This window comes from Dendrobates tinctorius, unplaced genomic scaffold, assembly GCF_039654945.1.
Source record: "Dendrobates tinctorius isolate UK_male_01 unplaced genomic scaffold, ASM3965494v1 ptg000224l, whole genome shotgun sequence".
NCBI classification, from domain to species: domain Eukaryota; kingdom Metazoa; phylum Chordata; class Amphibia; order Anura; family Dendrobatidae; genus Dendrobates; species Dendrobates tinctorius.
The window spans coordinates 9,288,823-9,300,646 of record NW_027361891.1 but is presented as its reverse complement, the minus strand read 5'-3'; the positions used below and the strand labels follow the sequence as shown (position 1 = coordinate 9,300,646).

Genomic DNA, 11,824 nt, shown 5'->3' with positions numbered 1-11,824 from the left:
CAAAATAACACTTCCCTGTGAATGAGTTCATAGTTAGACTTGATGGTGTGAACAGTGTCTAGCAGCAGCCAGCAGTGATAATGCAGATTGATACTCATTGCTTAGTTCTGAATGAACAGACTGAGGGACATAATTACTGCTGGGGGGGAATGATATACTTGTACCATGTGATGACAAATACCAAGCTTTTAAGGCTACTTAAGCTTTAAGATGAGAAAACAGTTGTAGCAGTAACAGATAAATAGCCGTTTATAGATAAAGAAAGTTTCGGCCCCAATTCATGTAGGCTGGCGTATTGTTGAGTAGCTTCTTAATGAATTTTATTGCACTTTTAGCCTGCCATGCACCAGCATAAGAAATGCGCACCAGTCACGCACTAGAGTACAATTATATAGTAATCCATGCCACTTTTCTGCCTTTAATGATGATGCGTATGTGGGTCATGCTCCATCCCCACTAAGCTTTGTCCACTTTTCAAAATATGCCAAAGCTGGCAGCTGCACAAAAATGTTATGACTTTTCATACAGTTTCATTCCACATTTCTGTGAATCAGTACTTTATTGTCCACTGATTTGAGGTCTGGTCCTTGGTTGTGATGCCCCAAGACATGAAGGACAATTCTTTAATAGGGTTCTCCATGTTCAATTATTCATTGATGATGGATTTCCTGTAGGTAAAAATAATAAACTGAGTTTTTCCTTCACAATCCCCCTCTCCAACAAAGCTTCTTCACTGCTGCTGGTGACAGGCTACACTAGTGATTTTCATGACTGCAACTAATGTGACGCTGCATCCAATCACTGGGCTCAGGGGTAATGCTGATGTAGTTGGCATAAGACTCCATAAAATAGACATAGTTCCTACTTAGAGACATTTGGAAAATATAATTAAGTAGACCACATTTGGTGCTGTGCAGATTTAGATACCTATAGTCTGTCTTTTAATAATAACCACAAACAATATAAAGATTCCCAACATGCACCAGGATTTCAAAACTCTGGGTACCTTCAGGAGAGCAAAGAATTGCCAAAACAAAGATCAAGCTTGTTATTCCTGATACGTTGTATACTTTCGTGACTCGGAGAATAACCCTTCTACAGCTAGATATTACATAAACCAATGTTGATTCCTATGAAACAGAAGAACGTGTAGAAGGAAATTCTTCGAAGCCTTGGGCTGCACAGCGACTTTGGCCGTTATACCAGTCGCACCTGGCATAACTATCTAATTTTAGAGAGCACATTTTGTACAGACTCTGCCAGTCAGATAAACAATTTATCATTCTTGGCCTGACAATCGGAGGTGGCTATCTGTACACTAAAATAAGAAGAATACAGAGCGCTAGATTAGGGTTATTGGTTATAAAGAAAAAAATGTTAAATGATTTGAATAGCATTAATGAGGACCTGTCAACAGGTAAAAAGTGGCCAGTATTTGCTCCAATTTTATTCTCGTTGCTCCCCTGAGTAGTCCATTTGTTTTTTGCTATATGATTCCAGAGATATCAGCCTTTTTATTTAGTCCTAATTTCATGATCTTTACCAAAGGGGCATGGGTCACAGGATTCTCTGAAGGCATGTTGTTAGGCTGCTCTGCATTACTGCCCTGTGAGCAATGCCCCCTTAGTATAGACCTGGGGTAGGCAAATGATTCCTGTGGACCACAGTGCAGTCTCATTTTGACATCTGTCTTCCCTTCAATTTCTTCCTTCTCTGCGAGCACGCACACTTAGCACTCACTACTAAATGCTGCGAAACATACAATCAAAGATTACGACCTCATGCTGGCCAGTGCAAGCATCATTACATGCTTTGTGGGCGGAGTTAGCTCGCAATTCACTCCCATCCAACACTAGAACACAACAGCGTCTCCTATGATGTATATACCACAGCTCCAGCGTTTCCGGTGATGACTGTACCACAACCCCAGTATCTCCTGTTATGTCTATGCCGCAGCCCCATGCCTCCTGTGAAGACTATACCGTAGTCCCATGCCTCCTGTGAAGACTATACCACAGCCTCATGTCTCCTGTGATTGCTATAGCGCAGCCCCATGTCTCGTGTGATTATATACCCCAGCCCCATATCTACTGTGATTATATACCCCAGCCCCATATCTACTGTGATGAATATACAGCAGCCCCAGCATCTCCTGTGATGTCTATGCCGCCACCATATGTCTCCGGTGATGTTTATGCCATAGCCCCATGTCTCCGGTGAGGTTTATGCCTCAGTCCCATGTCTCCTGTGATGTATACACCACAGCCCCATGTCTCCTGTGATGTATATACTACAGCCACATGTCTCCTTTGATGTATATACCTCAGTCTCAGTGTCTCCTAAGTGAAGTATACGGCAGTCTCGGTGTCTCCAATGTTAAGTATACTGCAAATCTCCCAGTGCTTGAGTTCTATAAATATAATGCGAGCAGTGATAGATTTCCCACTGTGAAAAGACCTGCAGTGTAATATACATACTGTATGTGTTCAATAAAAAAAGAGAAGAGCCAGCACTGCCAGTGGTCAGAACGCATAACATGAGGTGTATATGCACATATCTTTCTGCATTCAAAATGAGACATTTAGCAAAATATTGATCAATATATTGAGCCACCCCGCCACGCCAAGGCAATCTCATATGGGGGATCCTACTCTACATTTTTATTTATTCACTGTGCCATTGCGGCCTCCTAAATGTTTTAAAAGCAAGACCATATCAAATGCAATCCATACCTGAAGCATATCTGCATCACTCCCGTGCAGCCAGATGGAGCAGGTGCAGATGAAGGCCAACCAGGTCTGAACATAGACATCTCAGGTTTGACCTCCACACACTGTCTGACCAGCAAACACAGATGAAGGGCAATGCAGGCTCAGACATGGATGCAAAAATAAATAAAGCCTGGGGCAGGGCGGGGCTGCCGTGAGTGTGCACAGCAGCCTAGATCAATCACAATAAACACAGAAAAGATGGCGAACATGACCCAGCGTGCACGGCAACAGTGGTGGTCAGCCACAAAACCAATTTGCAATAAAAAAGAGAAGAGCCAGCACTGCCAGTGGTCAGAACGCATAACATGAGGTGCATATGCACATATCTTACTGCATTCAAAATGAGACATTTAGCAAAATATTGATCAATATATTGAGCCACCCCGCCACGCCAAGGCAATCTCATATGGGGGGTCCTACTCTACATTTTTATTTATTCACTGTGCCATTGCGGCCTCCTAAATGTTTTAAAAGCAAGACCACCACTGTTGCCATGCACGCTGGGTCATGTTCGCCATCTTTTCTGTGTTTATTGTGATTGATCTAGGCTGCTGTGCACACTCACGGCAGCCCCGCCCTGCCCCAGGCTTTATTTATTTTTGCATCCATGTCTGAGCCTGCATTGCCCTTCATATGTGTTTGCTAGTCAGACAGTGTGTGGAGGTCAAACCTGAGATGTCTGTGTTCAGACCTGGTTGGCCTTCATCTGCACCTGCTCCATCTGGCTGCACGGGAGTGATGCAGATATGCTTCAGGTATGGATTGCATTTGATATGGTCTTGCTTTTAAAACATTCAGGAGGCCGCAATGGCACAGTGAATAAATAAAAATGTAGAGTAGGACCCCCATATGAGATTGCCTTGGCGTGGCGGGGTGGCTCAATATATTGATCAATATTTTGCTAAATGTCTCATTTTGAATGCAGTAAGATATGTGCATATGCACCTCATGTTATGCGTTCTGACCACTGGCAGTGCTGGCTCTTCTCTTTTTTTATTGCAAATTGGTTTTGTGGCTGACTACCACTGTTGCCGTGCACGCTGGGTCATGTTCGCCATCTTTTCTGTGTTTATTGTGATTGATCTAGGCTGCTGTGCACACTCACGGCAGCCCCGCCCTGCCCCAGGCTTTATTTATTTTTGCATCCATGTCTGAGCCTGCATTGCCCTTCATCTGTGTTTGCTAGTCAGACAGTGTGTGGAGGTCAAACCTGAGATGTCTGTGTTCAGACCTGGTTGGCCTTTATCTACACCTGCTCCATCTGGCTGCACGGGAGTGATGCAGATATGCTTCAGGTATGGATTGCATTTGATATGGTCTTGCTTTTAAAACATTCAGGAGGCCGCAATGGCACATTGAATAAATAAAAATGTAGAGTAGGATCCCCCATATGAGATTGCCTTGGCGTGGCGGGGTGGCTCAATATATTGATCAATATTTTGCTAAATGTCTCATTTTGAATGCAGTAAGATATGTGCATATGCACCTCATGTTATGCGTTCTGACCACTGGCAGTGCTGGCTCTTCTCTTTTTTTATTGCATACTGTATGTGTTCAGTATGACTTACTGCTATGAGCTCTTTACAAAGCTTTCCATTGCAAAGAGTTATCTGCTCTCCAGACTGACTAAATCTGGAAAAGCAGTTATGAGTAGAATCATTTTTTCATCCTATGCATTAAAGAACACCGGCAGAATGTGGGACATATACCAGGATGGGGGATATATATATCAGGAATGGGCCCAGGATAAGGGACATATATACCAGGATGGGGCTCAAGATAAGGGACATAGAGAACTAGGATGAGGTCCGTCCAGGGTAAGTGACATATATACTAGGATAGGGGATGTATATACCAGGATGGGGCCCAGGATAATGGACAGATATACTAGGATATTCCCAGAATGGAGGACATACAGTATATACTAGGATGGGTCAAGTATTGGGGACATATATACCAAGAAGGAGCCCAGGATGTGTGTGTGTGGGGGGGGGGGTTGTGGTCAGGTCCAAATTTTGCAACAGGGCCAATCGGACTCTAGTTACACCACTGCACATGACCATACATTGCAGATATACAGAAACTTCTATGGAAGAATCTCTAAAATGTTGTTAATGCTGGAAACGCCAGTCTAAGGTTACTGATATTATCAAATGTCATCTTGTTGATGCGCTGCCCAAATTCTAACAAGTTACATAGTTTACCTTTTGCATCCAAGCTAAGATCATGTAGCTAAAAAGAGCGTGAATGTTTTCTCATGTATAAAGCCTGCCTTAAAGGGGATTTCCCATGAACAAAAGCTCATTTTAATCATGACCGCATATGGCGAGTTCAGCCTTCTCTTTAGACATACCTCTCAATCCTAACCCCCTCCCACCGATATTTCCGCTATTAGAATAAAACACACTACAACTTGTTCTTTGGATAATTTTTGGCTACAGCGGCCAAGTTTATTAACATACCATAATATTTAATAATAAGCAATCATCATAATGCAAAACATGAGGGGAGGGTTCTTGGCGCTAAAAGATCTGGCTAAAAACCTTTTTGGCCAAAACCCCAATGGGAAAAACTCGACCACCATGTTACCCTCAGCCGTCCATCCCCAGCTCGAGGGCACTGTAACTCCCGTTCCGGGAGACCAACCACCAGAGCTTCCGAGGTAAAAACCCTGTCCAGAGGCCATAACCAAAAGCCAGATCCCCCATACCATTTAAACACTGCCGGGAATTTTACTTCCAAATCCTTCCCCGACCAATCCTCGTCAACTCCAAGAACCCCACCCCCTGCCAACCTTGTCACTGTGACGACAGAATACCAACCATACATACAAAATCCCTACCACCCCAATTGGTTTCCCCACTTTTTTTTTTTTTTATTTTTTTTTTTAACACACTACCCCCGCCTGCCTCGTATTACCGTATAAAAACAAATGGGAGGGTGGGTGGGACTTCTGCTTCCTGCTCCTTGATCCAGAATGCAGTTTTTCCCACACTTTTTCCCCACTACCCCAGGCCGCCCCTATTCTAACTCCTCCCATACCCCGTCCAGCCAACCAGGTCACCAAGACCAAAACATTTTTGAATACTTTCCCGCCCATTGCAGTCATGGGGGGCTTCCTCTCAGGCTGTGCCCTGCCTGCTCCAGCCCCCATCTACTTTATACACCTTGGAATAATAATAATTTTCACAATACAAATTAAATAAAATAAAATGTTCCTGTGCTGAGATAACCTTACACATGTGCCCCTGCTATGTACTGTGTACTGGCTGTGTACTGACCGTGCAGGAATATGGTCTGGCCATACCTCAGCTCCTGGGCAGCGGGGGGAGCAAAAGAGAGGATGCAGACATTACAGAATTGGATCGCAAATTATTCTTTCTTTGAAATAAAACATTGTTTACAAACAGGCAGGGGAAATGTTTTACCTCACAAAAAGAATCAACTGCGATCCCCTGCTGTCTGATTGGTATACACTTTTGTGTCCTCCCCTGGTCTGGAGCTGTGGTATGATCAGACCATGTTCCTGCATGGTCAAACACAGCCAGTACACAGCACATAGCAGGGGTGTATTTATAAGATTATCTCAGGACAGGAACATTTTATTTAACCTTTTGATGACCAAGCCAATTTTGACCTTAATGACCAAGCCAAATTTTACAATTCTGACCACTGTCCCTTTATGAGGTTATAACTCTGGAACGCTTCAACGGATCCCACTGATTCTGAGAATGATTTTTTGTGACATATTGTAGTTCATAATAGTGGTAAAATTTCTTCGATATGACTTGCGTTTCTTTGTAAAAAAAAAACAAAAAAAACAGAAATTTGGAAATTTTTACAATTTTTATTATCTCTTTTCTACTTTTTTAAATTGTACCTAGATGTGACATCAACTGTGGCAGATCACTAATCTAATGCTCTGCAATGCTTCTGACATGCAGGGAGGAGGTGTGTGACCTTGTGCTCTCAGCATGAGCTGACAAACCAACTCCCCTGAGTGACACCGCTGCCATCTTTGGGCCCGGGGTCACCATGGAGACCATTGACACAACACGATCACATTGTATTGTGCCGATGGAAGCACAGAGGGAGCTCTGCGAAGCGATATCACTGTCACTATTGACAGCAGCATCAGAGGGGCTAAACACCTTTGATCGGTGGTAGCAATGACCGTGGGCGTCATTGCAGGGTATCAGCTCTCACATAGAGCTGACACCCGCACTCTATCATGGCTGCGCTCAGCATGAGCCTGCTCGATCCCAGCGCCATATCTATACGGCAGTTTGTGGGAACGCAGCCTCTGTGGAACCATGCATATACGGCACATGTTGGGAAGGGGTTAATGATTGCCATCCTCAGCAATCAAGGACCTGCAAGACATGAAACCAGTAATACAATGCATTCTTTAAACAGAGACAATCTGGAACATCCTCTTCTGTTTCAAGGTGTAATAGTCCTTGGTAAGGTAAGGATCCTGTCCATCTTGGTAAGGATAATGGAAAAGTCCATAAAGTGGAATAGGTTTTGGATACTTCTCATTCCATAGCTGAGGGTGCAGGACCCTCCAGCTGCATAAACACCATTAATCCAGCAGGAAAGGGCATAACAGGCACAACAACAAAAATACAAAAAGCAACAATAAAAGTTCAGCTTATGCAGCAATTATATTAGGCCTGTCTTCAGCCACTGAGGTTTAACAGTCTTTGTATATTTTTCAACAATATGACTTATTTGGCCGAACAGGAGTAGTTAATCTTTTTTTGAATCAGGAGCCTGGATCCGACTGGCCCAAAAGACTTCTGCCTCGTTGAGGAGCCCGAAACACTCCTCCAACTTGGGTGCAGCAGCAAAGCTTGAGTATTTTATCCTCATTCTTCTAGTCTACTGAGGTGGTTCATGAGTCCTTTAGTCTTCATCTTGTTCATCCACTGGGCCTCCCCCTGGCTCTTGCCTTAGAATATTCTCTCCTTCTTTCCTCATGGATAGGTCACTGCTGCCACAGTAGTTCATAACATATGGGTCTATGAGCCAACTCTGCATCTACCCCACAGTAAACTAAAATGGCAGGACTCTGTGACAGGGTTACTAGAGTTGGAGACTTACAAGTTGGGGTAGTCGTTGCTGTCAACTCCCCTCTGCCATTTGTGGCTCCAGATATACAAAAGGCAATAGACAAGGGAAGGCGTCCCCTATCTTTTTGGACTGTTCAGAAGCTTCTGTACGGTTGGCAACCCTGCCTCTCCTTTATATATTTCTCTTGATAGAAAATTCAGGGTCTATGCACATGTTGCGTTTTTGTCACATTTTTTCTGCAGTTTTTTGCTGTGCAGTTTTGTCACAAAACCTGATGGATTTCCTAGTACCAGCAAAGTAAATGAAATGCTTGAAGTCTCCTGCACACCATGCTTGTTTTTTTACTTTCAGATTTAAAGTTGCAGCAGATCAATTCTTTCATCTCTTTTGTGGCAAATTTTACTGGGACTGGGAGAGGGAATGTTGAAGCAGTTCTTAACTGCAAAAAGAGGCTTTTTTCCAATAAGATCAATCCCAATGTTTCCTATATTCTGTTGCACTATTAATGAGCAACACCCACAACTCAAAGGCAAGTCCTGAAGTCCCATATGTCAGTGTTTATGTATATAAACTATGTATATGCATATAATGTATATATTGGGAAAGTATACAGGGGTGCACAGGAAATGCATCCACAGCCTATAGTGAATTAAATTGAATGCCAAATATGTCCTTTAATGGTGGTTTCCAGGCTGAAGTGAAAAGTCTGCAATCACGCTATGTGCCATATCATGACAGTGTGCAATGCACACACTGCCACGATTCCCCATGCAGCTCTGCGGGCACTTGATTGCATGTATGCGATTTGCACAGTGGGATTTACATGCTGACCTCAGTCTTCGGGCTCATACTCACTTGCGAGGGACTCGCACGATTCTCATGTGAGTCTCTCGCATGTTAACCTGGCGCTGCCGCCAGCACTGGGACCGGAGCGTGCGGCTACGTGTATCTCTATGCAGCGGCACGCTCCAGTCCCAGTGCCGGCGGAAGTGCCAGGTTCTCATGCGAGAGACTCACATGAGAATCGTGCGAGTCTCTCGCAAGTGAGTATGAGCCCTTCTGGTTTCTCTAATTTCACTTCTATTGTAAGACGCCAAAGGAGTCTAGGCGGCACGTGCCTGCAAGTGTCTAAATCACATACATATGTCCCATCTGCACGGCAAATACCGGGGAATCATGACATTGTACGAATATCAATAGCTCACTGTCACGACTTGCAGTCTACACAGTAGATCGAATGACTGCAGACTTTTTGTTTCCTGGTCAACCCCTTTAACCAGTATGTATCAGCATACCTTTAATCTGACTGTCCACTATGCTCTCATGTGAGTGCTTCAAAAAACATTGCCTGCAAGATTTAAAATAAATTAATTATTGCAGTCAAGAGCAGATTTATGCAACTGTATTCCATAAATTCCCTCACATGCTATATATGATATTTCCCCAGTGTATTTGCCGTGCCTATACACCACGTGATGTTTAGCATATTTTTTTTTTGTTTTTATTTCTTTTTTGGATAACATGAATTATGCACAAGCCGATCATGTTACTTATTACCTGATTTATCTAGAAGTATTTTGCATTAGAAATGAATAGATACATGAATGTTCCAGAATATTTCAATTCATTTTTAATTAATATAAACCAAGAACACTTCCTTCCAACAACATTTATCATCAATTAAAAAAAGCAAAGAAATAACATTACACTCACATACAACATTATAAAAATTCCACGATAATCTTCATTGTATTTCTCCTGAATTGCAGCACCTACATCATCCCTCTAGAGGGCAACACAGTTCACATGCTGGTCATGCATTGCACCATACCATATATCACATAAAGTCTCAACATATTTGGGGGGAAAAAAAAAAACACTTTTAGGCCATGTTCACACATGGTGTAATTTCTGCATCTTTTCTGCTATATTTTTTTTGTGCAGAAAATCTGCTGCATTTACCGCAATTGTTCAGACAAATGTGATATCATGAAATCTGCAGTTTGTGCATCTAAACATGCTGTTGAACTATACTTTTTATAGTGTTTTTTTTTCTATAGGTTTCTATGGGGCGCCTGAAAAGACACATATAAAAAAGTGCCGTTGAATTTTTCACTACAATATCAGAACTTTTCTATACTATTAAAAAAAAAAGTATTAAAAACACTGCTTTTAATCTGCAGCAAAAAATGCATCACATAAGGGAGAAAACACAGCAACCAGAGGAGAGTGCTATTCCGGAGTTAGCAGAAAAAACAGCAATTTCACTGCATGGAGATGGCCTTAGGCTGGTTTCACATTTGCGTTTTTTAGCGCTGGAAAAAAACGCATACCTGCGCATGCGTTTTTTCCCCTATATTTAACATGGGTGCGCATACCTGCGCGCTGGTAAGCGCACGTATGCGATTTTCATGCGCTGCGTTTTTTTGGGGTGTGCGTTTGTATTTTCCAGACGCAGCATGTTGCATTTTTTGGCCCTGCAAAAAAGCGTATGCGCACGTTTTGCGCTAAAATTGGCCATTATAGCCTATGGATGCGCATATGTGCGCACTGGCATGCTCATGTATGCGTTTTTTTGCACATGCGTTTTTTTTTTTACCATTAGTTTAGACAATGGAATTTAGGGGTTTGGGTAAAGTTAGGGTTAGTTAAGGGGGTTTAGGGTTAGGGTCAGGGTTAGGGTCAGGGTTAGGGTTAAGTATGGTTTGGTTAAGGGTTAGGGTCAGGGTTAGGGTTAAGTATGGTTTGGTTAAGGGTTAGGGTCAGGGTCAGGGTTAGGGTCAGGGTTAGGGTTAAGTATGGTTTGGTTAAGGGTCAGGGTTAGGGTCAGGGTTAGGGTTAAGTAGGGTCAGGGTTAGGGTTAAGTATGGTTTGGTTAAGGGTTAGGGTCAGGGTTAGGGTCAGGGTTAGGGTTAAGTATGGTTTGGTTAAGGGTTAGGGTCAGGGTTAGGGTCAGGGTTAGGGTTAAGTATGGTTTGGTTAAGGGTTAGGGTCAGGGTTAGGGTCAGGGTTAGGGTTAAGTATGGTTTGGTTAAGGGTTAGGGTCAGGGTTAGGGTCAGGGTTAGGGTCAGGGTTAGGGTCAGGGTTAGGGTTAAGTATGGTTTGGTTAAGGGTTAGGGTCAGGGTTAGGGTCAGGGTTAGGGTTAAGTATGGTTTGGTTAAGGGTTAGGGTCAGGGTTAGGGTTAGGGTCAGGGTTAGGGTTAAGTATGGTTTGGTTAAGGGTTAGGGTCAGGGTTAGGGTCAGGGTTAGGGTTAAGTATGGTTTGGTTAAGGGTTAGGGTCAGGGTTAGGGTCAGGGTTAGGGTTAAGTATGGTTTGGTTAAGGGTTAGGGTCAGGGTTAGGGTCAGGGTTAGGGTTAAGTATGGTTTGGTTAAGGGTTAGGGTCAGGGTTAGGGTCAGGGTTAGGGTCAGGGTTAGGGTTAAGTATGGTTTGGTTAAGGGTTAGGGTCAGGGTTAGGGTCAGGGTTAGGGTTAAGTATGGTTTGGGTTAGGGTTAGGGTCAGGGTTAGGGTTAGTGGTTAGTGGTCAGAAGGCACTGGGAATATGCAAATGATCTCCTCAAGACTCTTCCCCTGGTTTTCCGATTTCCTCTTTTCAGCTGCAACGGCCAAAACCCAGTGATCGTTGAGCTCGCGGAGACTCTTCACTTATCCCAGAAGGCACTGGGAATATGCAAATGATCTCCTCAAGACTCTTCCCCTGGTTTTCCGATTTCCTCTTTTCAGCTGCAACGGCCAAAACCCAGTGATCGTTGAGCTTGCGGAGACTCTTCACTTATCCCAGAAGGCACTGGGAATATGCAAATGATCTCCTCAAGACTCTTCCCCTGGTTTTCCGATTTCCTCTTTTCAGCTGCAACGGCCAAAACCCAGTGATCGTTAAGGGTTAAGTATGGTTTGGTTAAGGGTTAGGGTCAGGGTTAGGGTCAGGGTTAGGGTTAAGTATGGTTTGGTTAAGGGTTAGGGTTAGGGTTA

At 43.5% G+C, this 11,824-nt stretch overlaps 1 protein-coding gene and 1 long non-coding RNA gene across 5 annotated transcripts in view; one reads left to right on the top strand and one right to left on the bottom strand.

Moving 5' to 3' along the window:
• The window catches only part of BEST3 (bestrophin 3), a 95,903-nt gene that overhangs the window by 71,329 nt on the left and 12,750 nt on the right, over positions 1 to 11,824 (top strand). Inside the window, exon 1 of one of the 4 annotated variants that reach the window (XM_073555513.1) lies at positions 3,399 to 3,526. The exons of 2 other annotated variants lie outside the window; for them this stretch is intronic. The gene's annotated coding sequence lies outside the window, so the exon portion shown is untranslated. Of the gene's footprint in view, positions 1 to 3,398; positions 3,527 to 3,938; positions 4,067 to 11,824 lie in introns of those variants that run through there. One more of the 4 variants, XM_073555512.1, reaches the window with a different exon arrangement.
• LOC141059164 (uncharacterized) lies at positions 294 to 2,894 on the bottom strand. The gene is made up of 2 exons (XR_012222393.1): positions 2,733 to 2,894; positions 294 to 668 (listed from the first exon to the last, which is right to left on the bottom strand). It is a non-coding gene; the product is annotated as an uncharacterized lncRNA (long non-coding RNA).